We start from the raw sequence: 16008 nt of genomic DNA on the forward strand, positions 1-16008 counted from the left end.
CGCAGAGTCAGTGTGTGTTAAGGACTAGCGCCCAACTTTGAGAGGAGAATAGCATGAACAGACTATACTACATACATGCTATATTAACGTTATTGTGCATTTTAATAGTAATTATTATTCATTTTAAACATGTTTAGTTTATTTTTAGGGCTTAAAAAAAAACACAAGTTCTTCTTCTCCCTCTCTCTCAACCAGGGTGGGGCGGCGCCCCAACGCCCCCTATCGGCCGGCCGCCACTGAAGCTATGGCTAGCTGGATGCAGTCATGTAAATGCCGTATTTTGCTTTCCATGCCTGCTTTTTAAAACGACAGGGCAGATACAACATGCCCATGGACTGTTACAGGAGTAAAGGACATGAAACACTTTAAAAAAAAAGTTTGTGGATTAAGGCTTGTGGACGGCCCCATACACAGCTGAATGTGGACAACATCAACAAGAAGAAGGCTGTATGCTCGAAGGTAAGCAAGCGAAAAATATGCTTCAGTATGCTTCAACATTTGAGTTAAACAGAAGTCATCACTTGTTATCTTATAGATAGATAGATGGCTAGCTGATCGTTAGGTAGCCAGCTAATCTTCTCTCCTCTCTAGACCTCCACGACAACAGTAGCGAGCTAACGCTAATGCTATATAATCAGGACAAAACATGGTATAACGTCGCCCAAAAGAGTTCCCTAAAACATTCCGATCAGTTCATGAGCTGAAGGAAAACTACATATAAGTTAGCTACTTAGTCAACACCCTTGGAAATTATGAATTGGAAGTTGTCCGGTTGATGTAACAACTGAGCTAACGTTAGCTAGGGTTGCCACCCATCCCGTAAAATACGGAATCGTCCGTAATTGGAAACTAAAAGACGCGTTCCGTATTGAACTGATACGGGATGCACTTTGTCCCGTATTTTAAGGTCAGGGAATGTGAGTGCTTCGCTGTCCGCAAGTCAGTCAGTTTTGCCAGTTTAGTGAGAGAAATGAGCCAGCCGACCTACAAAAACAAAAATGTTGTCTAAAAGTTGCAGAAAAAACGTGGCAACTCTGGTATGATGGGAGTGCGCTCAGCAGCTCACGACCAATGAGAATTAGCGCTTTCATGTTGCTAAGATACGTTCTGTGCCGTTGTGCCAATCCTCTGTCTATGCGCTGCCTGTCATGGTTGCTGTTTGAAAATGTCTACAGCAGACACTCCACCGTGTCCTAAAAAGACAAAACGCCTCCAGAAGTACAGACTTAAGTGGGAAGAGGCAAACCCCTGGCTTGATAGCGTCAGTGGAGATGTTTATAAAGCAAACTGCAAAGTATGTAGGGGTGTGTTTTCTGTGGCGCATGGTGGACTGACTGACGTCAGACAGCATGCCTCAGGAGAACAACATTCCCGAAATATAAGAACTCAAACGACCCAAGCACAGGTACGTGTCACAGTTCTTCATGACTGAAACATCTCCTGAGATTGATTTGGTATGGGATATTACATCTTATTTATCTGGTTGTGTTTTTAACTAGATGTCAGTATTTCTATATATTTACCTGCCCTGGCAGCCAACAGCCTACATATTGGCTGCTGATGTGGGCATAATCTAGGCTATTTCAGTTGACTAATATGGTTGATTGTTCATTAATATAAATGTCATAGATTGTTTTATTTAGATTTCATAGATTTCTATGCATTTCAGGAGTTTGGGGGGCTGGCTCCCCAAAATAATTAAATAACATAACCATAAAACCGAAATAAAGTAAAAAGAAATAAAAAAAAAAAAGTAAAAAAATCCGCCCATTTTTGGCCAAAAAGCGCCCAAAACCGCCCAAAAAAAATTCTCGATTAAAGGTGTCCCTTATTTCTTTTTCTGAAAGGTGGCAACCCTAACGTTAGCTATCTGCTCCATCCGAAATCTGAATTTCATGTATATATCCTTGGGTAAAATAGTCCAGGCCTTTTTGTAGAACAATGCTAAACCTTTATTCAACATAATAATAATAACAATACATTAATTTGTAGTGCACTTTACATTTGGAACCAAATTTCAACGTGCTAAGATTTGACATCAATACAACGTCAACACTGTCTGCTTGCTAATGCTAGCTAACCGGAACTGATTTGCAGACAGGAAAGCAACCAACAATATTGTCCGTGCGGAACCCTTATCCCCAACACATAGTTCCGCCCCAGAATAATTGTCACCAGCCGCCACAAAGGCAAAGTAAAAATGGTGGTCAAATGACAATAACATCACGAAAATCATTCTATTTTATGTTTAATAATTTAATAATATTATTTTGTCCTCTAGACATTTATATGAACATGGTGTTATACCTAGTAGGCTACCATGACAGGAGGGAGGCAGCCATTGTGGGTCTACTATCTCATACTTTCTCCTGTTTTGCAGGTCTGTATTTTGTTTAAATGTATGTGCATAATCATAGTTTTTAAGTAATTTACTTGATTACGAGAGTGTAACCAAGTGGATTTGAACCTGGGACCATATAGGATCCACAGGCGGCTGCACTAACCAGCTGAGCGAAACGGTCAGAACTAGGAGTGTAACGGTACACAGAAGACACGGTTCGGTACGTACCTCGGTTATGGGGTCACGGTTCGGTACGAGTTTGGTACAACAGGAAAAAAATATTTATAATGATTATTATATATTTAAAATGATTAAATATCATAATTTTTTATTAAGTTATACTTAGTTCCACCTAGGCTTGCTGCAGTAGTCAGTCAGTGATAACGGTGTCATTCTGTGTTCAGGAATCCCCTTGAGTAAATTAATTGCCTACTGCCCCCACCACCCACCGGTGTATGTTTCACTTCTACAGTGGTGTCGCGTGGGTAAAATAACAGAGGATGCCAAAAAAAAGTTATTAAAAAAAATGTACTAAATTTTTTTATTAATATTCTTTTATTTTTTTTTATTTTTTTTTATGTAAGCCAAGCAGTCACCATGTACAGTATGGCTCGGCGGCCAGTCAAACCAAGCAGTCACCATGTACAGTATGGCTCGGCGGCCAGTCAAACCAAGCAGTCAACATGTACAGTAAGGCTTGGCGGCCAGTCAAACCAAGCAGTCACCTAGCCCCTTTCGTGACTGCGATGCACTGTAATCATAACAACTACTACATTACATTGTAATCATAACTACTACAACCTTATAGGGGTGCACGATATTGATTTTTGACCCCGATATCGATACCGATAACTTTCTGCTCCTCAAGGTCGATACCGATAACCGATAATATATATATTTATTGTATTATAATTTTTTTTATGTATATTCCTGTAGTTTTGACCTAACCAGATTCATCATGACATGAGCGTTACTACTATGAACAAAACAAAGCCAAGAGAACAGTTTTGACTCTTCAAATAAAGTGACTATATTTATCTTTCCAAATAAATATAATTTGAGTCAATCACAAAATTCACAATCCGTCAATGTCATTAACAATGTGTTTCCCTGAACAATGAGTGAACTAAAAACCAACAGGTATTGTGCTTTGTCAGCAGATAACACATTTGACGCTATAGGAGAGGAGACTGTTGTGGTCTTGGTCCATGAAACAACTATTACTTGGCATTTATAGGACAGCACGCCTCAAAAAGAATTAAATAAACCAAACAAACATCACAGGTCCATATGTTCGTGGTGAAACTTACGTGCTGTGATTGCTGGCTGCTTTGTCACGTGTCTGGTGCGCCCAGCAATCACAGCGCTCCTACTGTAAAATGCGGAAGCAGCCATTTTAGCGAAGGCTAGCTCAGTGATTTTTTTACTTGTTTATAAAAATGATTTAAAATGTTTATTAGCAACGCCGAGCTTTCAAACCCCGCCGCGTGTGTGTGAAACCCTGCTGGGTACCTGATATCTGATATATTTTGGACCCACCGCTAGCTTTTAAGCAGTACTTGGTGGTGCAAATTAACCTGGCTACTACAGAGGAATAAGTGACTGCGTATTCAAGCCCCTGGCTTGCATCGCAGTCACGAAAGGGGCTACAACCAAGCTAGCTTGGTTACGTTAGTTAGCAACCAAGCTAGCCTGATAACGTTAGTTAGAAACCAAGCTATGTAGGCTGCTTACCTGGCCAATAATGTGGTCCTCCTCCTGGACAGATAGATTTGTTAAATTATAATATCCACAGTGGTGTGCTGTGCTGGTCCTCAGTAAAGGTCCCGCCGGCGATTTGATTGGCCAGACGCGAAATTAGCATATATTCCCCTACCTAGAGAACCAAGCTGGGCCGTGTTAAGGCTTAGGAGCTAAGCCCAACCCAGCTCGAATCTTATTGGCTAATAATTAAGCAATAGGATGAATAAACAAAAGAAAAAAGGGCCTAGCGTCCTAACCTCGTTCCCAGCTTTATCTCGTGAGCCTCCAGGCTGGCAGACTGTGAGTCAGTGAGTATGGGCCACAGTGACAGTGTTAGAGAGTGTTACGGACAGTGTCCTTATGTGTATATATATAGGGGGTTATGTATGTTATCTGTGTGTGTGTGTATATAGGCATGTTTTGGTTGTTCTGTTTTTGTCTCCCTCCTGTGTAACATATCCCATTCTCAGGTGTCTCCCAGTTGCAGCACCAGCAGCCAGCTGGTCAATCAGCAACTCACCCCAGTGCAACGGCAGCAATCAACATCCACTCTCCCTTTATATATCCCATTTTGTGCAGTGTTAGTTAGCTCTTTTGGCTCATTGTGGTGGTGGGTGTCTCTCTGTGTCTTTGGTGATAATTCTCTGTCGTTTGGTATAGAGCAGTGGCTCTTCAGAGGTAAAAGTTCTGGTTCTTTGTATAAACAGGTAAGCTATTAATTATGTGCTGCCTGCGTGGACCAAACCCTGTTTGGGGTATATATACTGTTGGCCCTGTTTTGCCATTTGCCACTCTGTGTGGGGTATGTATATTGTTGGCCATTTTAGATTCATCCTACACTGTGAGCTATATGGTTAGAGTGGTGATTCATCCTACACTCTAAGCATTGGGGTTAAAGTGGTGTTCATCCTACACTATGAGCTACATGGTTAGAGTGGTGTTTCTTTATATAAACAGGTAAAAGCTCTGGGCCCTCATTTATCAACAGTTCTTAGAAAGTCTTCTACTTTCGTTCGTAAGCACAGAATTTAGAATGTGTGCACGCACAAAAAAACAGGATTTATCACACGTGCGTACACAGGTCCTACGCACACCTGTCTTGATAAATATCACTTTGATCCTACGCTGGAGCTCGTGCACAGTTTTATGCATTTGCATACCAGAACCCCCCCGATTATCCATATATGGTAATAGAACACCCCCATGGGATGTGAAATAATGGACTGACCCGAGCGAACTCTGAGAGATTGTTCACAGAGGCGCTGCCGAACCAAGATATAATATGATGTGTATAATATAATGTGTGTAGAGGCATATGATACAATCTATTTTGTTGTCGGTATTAGGTAGCCTATATGAATTACATATAATAGCAGCCAGCCCATAGCCTACATTATGCAACAGTAACTTGCGCATATATAATATAACACAGCCCTGCGATGCCTGCATACAGTAAACTAACTTGATCATTAATCTAGCTGTTGTATCTTTACGCTTATGAAAACATTAAATAATATGTATAGGATATAGGCCGTCGCTTTAATAGCCTATATTCTCAAATTGCATTTAATGGCTATCCGACTCGAGTCCTCGCTATCCTCGCGGACGGACCAGTATACCTTTATATCATATCATATTCATATTCATATCATAGTTTACTCTATCAGCCTACCAGCATGTAATATGTTCTTTGTTAGAACTCAACTCGTTATTATTTTGCGCATAGATTGCAGAAATACGGGAACATTTTGATTTAGGCTTTGACATTGTAAAACTAAATAAGTGAAATTATGTAAGCAGAATACAAGTCATGATATCACCCACACGATATATGCTCTGTGTCCAGAGCATGTATGCTTTTCATTCATTTAAGACACATTTATTGCAAGGGTTTTGTAATACACATACACTCAACAAATAACCTCTGTTCTCGTTGCAATGTGTTTTTTATTCTTTCTTATACAGTAGGAAGGGGGAAGAACACTATATCGTGGGTGTTCATATGACTTGTATTCTGCTTACAGCTTCGGGGTTCCACTTATTACGTTTAACAATGGCAAAGCCTTTTAAATATAATCAAAACGTTCCCGTATTTCTGCAATATATGCGCAAAATAATAACGAGTTGAGTTACGCGGAGCGCAGTCAGTCAGTACACCCCGTATATTCCGATATATAAACCATGCTGCATTCATTCAGAAGGAAGAAAGACCTATTATTCCAAATGCTATTTATAGGGTTTTGACCATAATTACACTACTGTTGCTATTTTACAATGAACTATAATGAATTACGGGGGTCATACAGAACACGTCAGTCAAGCTTATTTCCGCGTTGAAACTATGCATGAAACTGATGAGAGCTATGCCGTCCGTCTGCAGTCCCCATATTCTACCACAGGGCGCCAGCTATGCATGCTCCAAGCTGTGCTTAGATATACGCACAAAGTAAAGTTCACGTTCAAATTGATAAGTCACACACTTTGCTTAGAAATGATCATACGCACGGGTTACACACATATCTGTGCGTACGCAACGTTGATAAATGAGGGCCCTGGTTCTTAGGTATATAGAGCAGTGGCTCTTCAGAGGTAAAAGCTCTGGTTCTTCATGGTACATTTGGTAAAGCTGGTAAAAGCTCTGGTTCTTGGGTATATAGAGCAGTGGCTCTTCAGAGGTAAAAGCTCTGGTTCTTAGGTACATTTGGTAGAGCTGGTGAAAGCTCTGGTTCACTTCATTGTGTTTTGGTGTTCTTTAGTTTGCTGTACATTTCTGTATTAACCCTTTGTATATTTGTTTCCCTTGTGTCACCCAGCCTATGGTGATTGCTTTTCTTTGTATTAATCTTTTGTTTCGCACACAGGGACATTGAGGACAGGAAGATACCCTGGTGTCTACATTTTGCATCACGTAGGTGACCTGATGTTAAAGACACCAGCTTTAGAGTGAGCACCACCACCTGTACTTTTGGGCGTTCAGCGCCTTTAAAGGGGGGTGGGTTTTCATTTCCTTTTACTATTTTATTTGGTGCCACTAGGTAGTCCTCCTTGCTCTCTGTGTTGCTGTGTTTTGGTTCTTTTGGATGAATCTAAAATGGCCAACAATATACATACCCCACACAGAGTGGCAAATGGCAAAACAGGGCCAACAGTATATATACCCCACACAGGGTTTGGTCCACGCAGGCAGCACATAATTAATAGCTTACCTGTTTATACAAAGAACCAGAGCTTTTACCTCTGAAGAGCCACTGCTCTATACCAAACGACAGAGAATTATCACCAAAGACACAGCAGGGCTGTACATGTACAGTGCGACGAGCTCGTCGCAAATTGCCCCTTTAATTGGCCGTTGCGATTGGTAAATAATATTTGGGGGCGGGCTTGCGAGTAGGGATTTCAAGCCTTGCATTCGCATTTCACTCCTAAATTATCCAAGCCGTGTGATGACGCCACTCACGCGAGCTGAGCACTCAGGTATGAGAGTGGGGAAAATAGATTGAGCACTCTGATAGACTGGCTGACTGTCTGATTTAGCTATGCCTATGAAGAAAAGTAAAGTTAGTATTGCTTCATATTTTCGACGCGTTCCACCTCCTAGTGAGCCGTCGAATGAAAATGTGACCGTCGAGAACATTGAGCCAGCAGTGGCAGTAGCCACCACCGCAGACCTGCCTTTGTACTAGGGTTGGATGCAGTTCCCTGTTGGTCAGTCTGTGTCTGTTATTCCATCTTCTTCTGCTCTGTTTAACGTTATACACTTCAAATAGTGCAGCATGTTTGAGAGTGCTCCCTTGACTGAGAGGATGGCTAGAGGATGGCCGGAACCACGAGAACTTTTATTAAACATTCTATTAAACATTCTGATATTTCCGCGGGTCTCGTGCAGTGGTCTCGTGCCACTGTCAACTAAAGCGAGCACTCGGAAGACACGCACCGTTTGACAGTGATATGCGCACTGACAGTCGGCGCAGTTGACATTTTCCAAGTGGGGGAAAATAAATCCTCTTCGTCCCGACTGTGTCCCGGCCCCGTGGAGGATTTTTCTTCATCCCAAATACATATTTTATTTCCCCCGGGAAGATGGGACGGTGTTAGTCTCAAGCCCTGTCGTCGTATACCATTATCGATCCCCAGGTACTGGTTCAAATGTGAACGGTACCCAACCCTAACTGTTCAAAACTAAACGTCCCATTAAACTAAATAGTTCAGATAGCTCCTGATATCAATGTCTTATAACACTGAGTCGATGCGTATTCGAGCTGAGGGCACGCTGAATATAGTCAATAGGGTCCAGCTGCAGCGCCAGAGAATCCTGGCCGTAGCTGGAGGCTACAGTATAGGGTCCAGCTGCAGCTCCGGAGAATCCTGGCCGTAGCTGGAGGCTACTCGAGTACACACAGACAGTGGAGCTGGTTGCATATAGCGAGCATTTTGACTTGTGGTGATGTCTCGCAGATAATACAACTACAAGTATGATTATATAATATATATATTTTATTAAAAAAAATTATATAAAATATTTTTTTTTATTTTTTTTTAAATCAAAAACAATCGATATAAATAATGGTAAAATTGTTATTTAAAAATTTGCCCCTAAAAAATATTTTTTGCCCCTAAATTTCTCATTTAGGGGCAAGTGTGCCCCTAGTGAAAAAGCTTAGCGTACAGCCCTGCACAGAGAGACACCCACCACCACAATGAGCCAAAAGAGCTAACTAACACTGCACAAAATGGGATATATAAAGGGAGAGTGGATGTTGATTGCAGATCAACTTCAGCTGCCGTTGCACTGGGGTGAGTTGCTGATTGACCAGCTGGCTGCTGGTGCTGCAACTGGGAGACACCTGAGAATGGGATATGTTACACAGAACAACCAAAACATGCCTATATACACACACACACAGATAACATACATAACCCCCATTTATTACATGGCGTTTTCACATTCGCCGAAATGCTTGCTTGTGATTGGTCAATAGCCCCCGACAGCGGTGAATTATTTTTCGATAACCACCGGTGATTATTGTTTTTCGCAGCTGGAGTAATCAAGCCCCACTGACAAACACTGTTTCAGTGCAATCAGACACACCTGCCAGGCTGCCCGCGATAATAATAATCACTTTATTTGGGCTGACAGAGCCACAGAACTGCGATTTGTCAAATGAATTAGGTATATTGTTAGTAAGTTAGCCATGTAATAAGCGGGATAATGTATAGCTATACTCGGTCATCATCGCAAAATAATTGACCTTCACTGACGTTTAAAACACCTCGCCGAGGCGGCTCGGTATTTTAAACTCCGTGTCGGTCAATTATTTTGCGACAATGACCTCGTAGCTATACATTATCCCTTACATATATATACACATAAGGACACTGTCCGTAACAGAGAGAGTGGGCGCAGTTTCGCTCGTTCGGTTAATTTCTCCAGGAGGGAGAAAATTATTATAACAGAGATGAAAAATAATGATTTTTTTTTATTATTGTAAACTATAAAAAAATATATGTTTAAAAAAAAATATATATTTTACTGTTTATATTTTTGGGGAAGCTTGGCTTCCATGAATATTCGCCACTGCACTTCTAGAGTAGATTTAACTTCACGTGAGCAGAGAAAGAAGACTCTAGAGAAGAGATGCCATGTTACACAACAATGGCAGAGGATTTATCAATAGCAAAAGTATGTTTGCATATTTTTGTTTTTTTCTCGGATCAGCTGTGAGGGGAAAGTAGCACGGAAGAAAGTTGGTGTGTGTGTGTGTCTTTCCATTGGTTAACATTATTAGGCGAACAAGAAAATTATGAACAGTTTCAGCCTATTGTAATGACCCTGCTGTGTTACAAACAAGCTGTGTTCTGTTTCGTATTAGCTCTCGCTCGGCGTCACTCTCTGCACTGTCCTCGCACACGTGCACACGCACTGAATAAAGACCACAATGTACCTTTAATCCCAATATTTGTCTGACCACACCCCTATCAGCTTACCCATATAAGCAGGGGTGGGGCCACCCACTCGCCTCCTTCTCGCTTTCACCACAAGGAAGAAGTGCCTCGGTAGATCCCCACACTTGAAGTGATGTGATGTGATGGTAGGAGAAGAGTTGGAAAACAAGGATACGTTGACATCATATCTTTATTTTCTCTCTCACTATTTTCGAGAAAATACGGCGATATTGTCTTCGTACTGGAGTGTCTGGAAGATGATGATCATTCTAAAAATCCTCCACCGGTTTTTCGTATTGGGAGTTCGCGCCGCTACATGCTTTTCCAACTGCAGTCCTTGCTGTGTGCTGGTTGCGGTAAAGACACAGCTGGGCTGTAAGGACGCGCCGCTGTTGTGAGAAGCGGTGGGTTCCGGGTTTGGTGAGTTATGTTTTGCTGGCAGGCTCCACTTGTCTGTTAGTGCTATGGGGGCTAATTGACAATGTTTATGAAAACCGGCCCCAGGCTAGGGTCCTTTGTTCAGCCTCTTAGGCGACAGAAGACCTTGGTCTGAAGCCCATTTATAGTTTTAACTAGTGGGCCACGACCATTAACACTGGTGATCCCTGTGTTTTCTGGACGAGTGGATATCTCTCTGTCACCGTGTTTAAGGCCCCATCTTTCATATCCAAATGAGAGTATTCCCTCACGAGGAGATATGTGCATAGATGTTCGATAGCGGAAGATCTATGTTCAAGTCAGCTACACAGGCCAGTTTGGGTATTGTGCTGGCTCCGTCGGGTGTTGGTAAAATCACCGTTGTAAAGCTGTGTTGACATCTTGTTTCTCTTTTCTCTTAAAAAGTGAGGAGGGTTTCAGAACGGCGGCCTGTCTGGGTGAGTGTTATATCATTGTGTACAAGTTCAGGTGATAGCTGCTTAGCTTACGTGCTAGTGGTGGCCTACTGTTAGCCAGTCAGCTGTTAGCTGCGGCGCTAGCCTGCTGTAATCACTAGGTGGCCTACTAGGTTAGGCTGGGGAACGTTAGCTTGCTGCTATCGGCCTAGGTCCAGCGCGGGGTGGCTCCGGCACCTCGCGCGCCGCCGCGGTTCCCGACTCTCCTCTCCCTCACGGGGAGAGGCGGGGGGGATTCGAAGCTACTCTCTGGTTGCGCGCGCCGTTCGCTCGGCGTCTCGCGGGCGGGGGCGGTAGCGTCCGACGGTTAGGGCGGCCGTTAGCTTAATGCTACTCTGTTGAACGTGCTTTGATTAAAACATGTTTTACACTCTTGACTACGACGTCATCTTTGACAGGGGATGTTCGTCGACCCTGCCCTGAGCCAGGACGGGAAGGATTGCGTCAACAAAGAGGACCGTAGCGACGGGTTGGAGCGGCGACGCTGCCCAGTTCGAACAACACAGGACGGCTGTGTTTTCTACGGGGCCTTGAGACTGCACTTCGCTGATCTACGCTCCGGGTAGGACAAGGTTTGGCCAGACCTTATACGCGTCTTCTGGCTTTACCTTCTACATGTTTTGTAAATAACGATGTTTTCCAAAAACGTGTGTTGCTGCAATACATTTAGGATACGACGCGAGTTTTGTGTGAATTGTCTTTGTCACTGGTAATTAGCTTCTCCGTGCAAATCGGGTTGTTGTTACAGATGTGAAAATTATCTGGTTGTGTGAGAAACATCATGTGTGTTTATATGTACCGTGTACTCACAACTAAGGGGTAACTAACCTATGAAGCTATGCTTAGTGACAAATGAGTAAAGAATATTCTTTTCTCAGCCTGTGATGACAATGAACAGTGTGTTCACATATTAACAGGTTTTCCTGTTTTAACTGGCCGTATTAAGGGTAAAGTAGGAGGATTGTGTTTCCCCCCGGTTCCCTGGGGACTTGTTCATCCTCCTATCAGACATGTTGTTGCACTACATTGTGTGCAGGTGTGTTTTGGAGTTTTTTCTTGAGGGGTTATAGGAACAACCACCGCATTGGGTAACACCAAGGTGGTTGATTCCCTGGTGTGTTGGAGCAGTGTCAACTCCCGGGTTCACCGGTTGAGGGTGCCCCTGCACGTTCATGACGTCTGCCAATCGTGTCAGCCTTCTCTGCCTCAACCCCTCTGGGTGGGGTTTTTTAAATGGAGGCTTGGTCATGCAACAACGCCAGCATACGCCCCTTCCGCCGGGGCGGCTGTGTTCAGCTGTCCCCTCTGGCGCCTGTCTCGTCCGCAGTCTCCAGGCTAGGGTTAACAGCCTGTTGCCTGGTTTTTCCCTGGTGCGCTGCCTGCTTCCGTTGGTGAACCTTTTTTGTGTGCTTACAGCCATGCTGACTGCCTGTTCTGCAGGGTCAGTGTGCCAGGCGGTGTACTATTGGGGGCACAGGGCCCGCTCGGCTGAGGGGCCTTTGTCCGAATACGCTGGCGATGTGGGGGGCGGGGTCACTAAGTGCCCACCTGGTGGGGTCTTGATGCTGGCATCATGGACTTCTCCGGGCCCCCGTTCCAGGGGGTCCAGTCCCTTTGGTGGGTCTGGGTCTTCCTTCGCGCTCCGCTGCTACGGCCTTGCCACGGGGTTGGGTTTACCCTTGCCCCCGTGATTCTGGGGGCAGTAACGAGGTTGTTTCCTCCGTTCGTTCCCGGGTGGCATGCGGGTTGTGCGTGTGTGTAGTCGTGGGGTCAAGCCACGGTCTGCTCACCCTGTGCGTTGAGTTGCTTGAGTGCCTCTTCGCACGGTCGGGTCCGTCGCCCTCCCGTGAAGCCCCCAATAGGGGGGGTGCCCTCCATTAGGGTGGGTCGGGGGGGCTCGGCCCTCCCTGTTCTGATGGTTGTGGGGGGCTTTCAGCGGGGTGTATTTGTCGGCCGATGGCTCTCGCTCGGCCTCCCTTGTGCAGAGAGTAACGCCGAGCGAGAGCTAATACGAAACAACCAAGTTCTGTTAGTATAGCGACGCTCGGCGTCCGACGCCGCTGCAGCCCTTGATCTCGCCTTGTGGTGAAAGCTTGGGAAGGAGGCGAGTGGGTGGCCCCACCCCTGCTTATATGGGTAAGCTGATAGGGGTGTGGTCAGACAAATATTGGGATTAAAGGTACATTGTGGTCTTTATTCAGTGCGTGTGCACGTGTGCGAGGACAGTGCAGAGAGTGACGGCGAGCGTCGCTATACTAACAGAACTTGGTTATAGTCATAACCTAACGTTAATTTGGTCAGCTATTTATTATTTTCGTTTTCATCTTAGTCATGTCTCAAATGCTCTTCTTCTTTTTCATCATATTTAGTCACCTTTATCTATTTTTCGTTTCGTCAAGTTTTAGTCAACTACAGGTCTGAGCATTTTCGTTTTAGTCTTTTTTGTTTAGTTTCGATTTAGTCTTTTTTGTTTAGTTTCGCCACTCAGTTACAGCCTCATAAATTGACGTGAGCTTTTGCTAAACAAAAAAGCTGGTAAAGTATTAATACAATGGCCGGTACCATGGTAAAGTATTAATACAATGATCTGAAACTGAAATTACCATCAAGCTACCATGAAACTTTTTCCTGAGTTATGTCAAGAAGTTACTACAGTCCCAATTATGTTGGATGCTTGTTTACCTTTACAGTAGTTCACATCTCAGCTGGCACTCCACTGAAAATAACTGTCTCAACAGTATCATCACACTCAGCAGAAAACACAACAAAGGGCAAATGTCCCTTTTCCTGAGGCAACATGATGTAATAAACTGAAGTCTATTCTCTCCACCGCCTACATCACAGGTTTCAGCTCCACCTCCCACCTTCAGCTCTCTGCTATAAAACCAAATCATTCTGGCATAATTAACTCACACTTGTTTTTTGCTATAATGACTGCTTATGACTTAGAAGTTATAACGTGTGTTATAGATACAGTATATCTTCTTGGGCCATTTATTGATGTCTTCATTTTGTTTTAATTCTGCTCTTGCTACATCTCTTCCTGTGAGATGATGAAAATTAACGTGACCACGCGATTTGTTTAAAGGCATAGTTTCCTTTTCCTAGTTTGTAATTATCTTTTTATTTTCCACTTTTCCACAAAATGTAATTAATATAAATAAGCAAAAGCAAAAAGGGGGCATGCACATCCTTCTCGCACACACCTTCATCCAGCATACACCAATCTTCTCAATTTGAATTACCCAAAGTCTGACCTCGTGGGTTAAATAGTTTTTCCAGCTAAGCTTTGCACTGTGTAAATGCCCCCCCCCCCCCCCCTGAGTTTAGCCAGGGGCCAAAGGTTTATGGAGCAGAGAGCTGAGTGACAGCAATAGGGCTCAGTGACAGCACCTGGGATGGGCCTGTGTTAAGCAGCCTGGAGCTTTGAATACAGCCTTTCTGGTGTAGAACAGGTTCATTACCGGTGCTGCTGCTACCGCTGCGGTTTTCAACAATCTACCAGAGGTTGAAAAACAGCAGCTGGCTCTGTGTGACTGTCTCTCGCTCTTTCTCCCTCACTCCGTCTCCTGCCCACAACCCCCACCCACCCGTTCAACCCTCCATATTTTCCCTCTTGCTGTGTATTTGCTATCAGTGCCGAGTCAGAACTGTCCCTGTTATTGATGCACACCAATGCACAGCCTCTGACAGGAGCAGACAGCATGAAAAGAGAAGGCAGTGAAATAATACATATGTAATGAGGGGAAAAAGTGGCGCCAAATAGCTTGCCAATTTGTGTTTGTCAGAGAGAGAGTGAGCTGTGGTCACATTGACTTATAGATCTATAATGGGGCTTGGAGCAGGTCCGCGTGTGACACGTTCCCTCCAGCGCCGTTCTAGATTATCAAAATGTTCTGCTCCTTATAGAAAATTGTTGTCAAGGAAGACTTAGAGCCTTTAAGCCTTGATGTCTTTTTAGAGAAGATTACCTGCATTTATGCATTCCAACTTGTCAAGGTAAAAGACAAGTGCTCCAGGCTGTTCTGTGTTTTTAAGGATGGCAAATGGTTACGGTAACATGGTCACAATGGGCGGGACTGCGATCATTCACAGTGGTATTAAGACGTTTTTTTTCCGCCATTTTAGCAGAGGTGGTTTGAGAACAACATAACCGCGATCCCGCCTGTCACTGGGGATAATGGGCTTCATATGAGAGGATCTGCCGTAACAACGTACTTATTATCATTCAAAACTGCTTTATTATCACTATTCCAGGATGAAAGTCCTTTACTGGGGCAACTCTCCTATCATACACCTTCCCTGCCTTTAACAAGGGTCATCCTTTCTTTGACAGGAAGGTTGCTTCTGAGAAGTGCAGATGGTAACTTTCGGGCTTACCTCAGCATGCTGTCTTGCAGACCTTGGTGGTTTGGTTTGGCCAGAGACTGAAGCTGGTTGGATGAACACGGGGGGGGGGGGGGGTAGAAGAAGGTCACCTATAAAGAATACAAGGAAGAGAAAATTTAAATATCCATCTTGGAGGTGCAAGATTCATCCAAATTAGCTAAATGTCAATCACGCTCTTAGCCGTATGTGGAATGAATCAGCCCTTGGAAGGTGTTGATGTGCTCATTGTACATTGGTTGCCAGCCCAGCGAGAGCCCGTGTGCTCTCTGTGTGTATCCACGGCACCAATGGTGAAAGTAGCAAGGCAATCTGTCATAATAGTAACAGACCACTTTCAGAACTGAATGAGTAGACAGGTTACAGGCAAGCATGCCATGGTATCTGTCTGTCTGTCTGTCTGTCTGTCTGTCTGTCTGTCTGTCTGTCTGTCTGTCTTTCTTTCTTTCTTTCTTTCTTTCTTTCTTTCTTTCTTTCTTTCTTTCTTTCTTTCTTCACCCATATGGTGCTATATGCCGTACAACAAAAAGTGTCATGCTAATTTTGCAACTAAGCAAACTGTAGTTCATGCCCACATCCCCTGGGGCAAAATAGACAGCATTCTGGACAAGGAACTGAATGTTCTCTCTCAACCTATTTCTGCTCTAGCAAGCTGTCGATATTCACAGTTGATGGAAGGTGCCTCTCTGAAATGCCTTGCAC

This window comes from Notolepis coatsorum, assembly GCF_963971535.1.
Source record: "Notolepis coatsorum genome assembly, chromosome: 20".
NCBI lineage: Eukaryota > Metazoa > Chordata > Actinopteri > Aulopiformes > Paralepididae > Notolepis > Notolepis coatsorum.